We start from the raw sequence: 2,796 nt of genomic DNA on the forward strand, positions 1-2,796 counted from the left end.
ACTGAATGTTGGATAAACCTATTGCTTAGTTTTATTTTTAGAATTTTACTATCATATCTTCTGTCATCTGTTTTAATAGTCATGCTATAAGTTATCAAGGAAACAGTAAGTCCAAATTTCACCTATATCAGAACATTGTTCCAGTGCTAAGTTATATCTACCTTTGTAGAATATATATGGTTTGGCTGCACTCAATTTTACAAAACTAAGACACTTTAGTCAGAATCTTTATTTACATTGATTTATATTGCTGTTTGAAGTAAATAAATGGTGCTGTTTTAAAGTTTGGGATCAGGATATCAAATTTATGACTTTTTATCTACCTCTCTGTCAGCTTCACAAAATTTAGATAGCATGTGACAGATGCAAGAATTGTTCTAATTCAAATACATAGAAAGAAAATCTTAGGAGTTCATACATTCTTTATTTTACTTCTGAGGATGGATACAGGATTGGCGAGAATTGGAATCTAATAAAAAATTTTTCTAACCTAATAAATTAAGGTAAATATACGTAAATTAATTAGACTAGTTGTGCTTATGTTTTTTAAGTACAATAGATAAAATTTTGTCTATATTCCAGTGCAATCTGAGCAATTAAAGGAAAGTTTATTTTTGACAAAATTCATATTAACAAGAAATATCAGCTTGAATGGCTTGACTCACTGATAAGTAAGTAGAGAAAGAGATAGAACACTAGCCCCGGAATCTCATATTTAGATAATGGCACTGATAGTCCAAAGAGTGGGAAGGGGCCTCAGGGAAGAACCTTGAAAATGACAGTACCTTTACTAAAATGCATTCCATTGAAATAAACCATTTTAAAGCACTTTTTGAAAATATTACTACTTGAAATAATTCTTGCATTTGCATTTCCAAACATTTCTAGACTTTCTCTAAATTACCAGTTGCAAACTCTGAGGTTGGTAATCATGGCTTATGTTCTACACAAGGAACTTTGGGTAAAAATGAGGGAATTATGGCCTAAACCATTTTAACAATACAGAAGAAAAATCTGTTCACTTACCTGTACATGTGAATAAATTTTTTACTTTCTTTTTTTGACTGATTCACTCTCAGTTTTCTCTAGACGTCCTACTGGACAGCTAAACCAGTTGAAGAAAATTACCCATAAAGAAGATTGTTAGCAATATAAATTCATACTCGGTGACCTCAGCTGGACCTGGATGCCACCTGGAAATGTTATTATTATATTTGTTTTGACTAGCATCTAGAGTCAAGCTTTTACATCCTCCTTATTCCTCCACCTGGACACCATCAGCATATGACCTTACCTCCTAATTCAAAAAACTAATACTGTGTGTTAGAAGAGTGCTTCGAAAATCCTTCACTGCACCTCGATCCTCCTACTCCAGAACATCCTCATTTATTTTTAATTCAAATAGAATGTATTTTGCCATAGAATTTGCTTTTTCTCTCAATAATCTTTGAAGTCATATAATTTTTGGAATGTTTGTTTTTGCTTGCTTAAGAGTGTGTGTGCGTGTGTGTGTGTGTGTTTGTGTGTGTGTAATTTTGTTTTCTCTGTTGTATTGTATGAAATGTGAACATCAACCACAGGATTCTTTTTTAAATTTATTCCTCCAGCAATATATTTCTGAGATTCCTTCACTTGCCACTTAGTATCAGCAATTCTCTGGTGAATATGGCCTACAGATAAGCATTTAAAACAAACTTTGAAGTTGACATATTTAAAAAGTAGTTATTTGTTATAGCTATTTATTTCGGGGATACAACATAATTAGCATAGCTTAATTCATTTATATTTAGAAGTGTGAAGTCTCATTTCAATTATTATTAACTTAATTAATTTATTTTTTAACATCTTGCCATTGAGTTTCTTTGTAAAAACAGCACCGGGCTCTGCTTCCCTGGACCTGCATCACTGGCTAACTCTCCTAGCCTGCACTCCAATCCTCAGGCCTCTTGGGACCCACTTAGTGCCTTTCTTGGGCACCAGGAGCACTGCTTCTGGACCTGGCCCCGCCCTCACCTCTCTCTGCTTCCCTGGACCTGCATCACCAGCTAACTCTCCTAGCCTGAACTCTTATCCTCAGGCCTCTTGGGGTAAGTCTATAGCACAGCCCTCCAGCCTTGACTCCCCCACCCTTCCATCTCCCCCGCTGTTCACTACTCCTAATTTAAGCCCTGCACCATTCCTAGTTTTGGGTCCCAAGACACCACGGGAACCAATACTGCTTCCTGATCCTTTTCACCCAGACCAACTTACTGCCTTCCTTGGGCCCCAGGAGCACCACTTCTGGACCTGGCCCCACCCTCACCTCCCTCTACTTCCCTGGTACTGCAACACCCCCCAGCCTCTTTCTGGGGCTGATAGCCTCTTTCTGGGGCTCCGAGGCTTACCTTTCCTCTCCCTGATCCTTTGAATCCAGTACAACCCAGCTACTCAATCCACTCCCTGGGAAATCTTAGGGCTTATTCCCACCCCATCTGCCTTTGCATCCCTGCATGGCACGGCCACGGCCAGGGTTTCAGATCAGTCCAACACCCAAGTTCCTGAGGCCAAAATCATTCGTAGAAGATTCCAGAGCTAAGGAGAAAGTCTGAAAACTTCTGACCCACATTGGAATTGGGCCACCGCTGAAATCCTGAAGACAAAACACATCCAGCCATGACAATATAAAATCAAAAGAGAGAACCAGAAGCTTAGACAAACCAGCTCTTCATACCCAAAAAGTAAACCACAAAGACACATAAAGTTCAAAAAAAGAAGCAGAACTAAACTTGAAGGCCCGAGTATCACACAAGAGTCAGA

This window comes from Nannospalax galili, unplaced genomic scaffold (genome assembly GCF_000622305.1).
Source record: "Nannospalax galili isolate Female #2095 unplaced genomic scaffold, S.galili_v1.0 scaffold308, whole genome shotgun sequence".
NCBI classification, from domain to species: Eukaryota; Metazoa; Chordata; class Mammalia; order Rodentia; family Spalacidae; genus Nannospalax; species Nannospalax galili.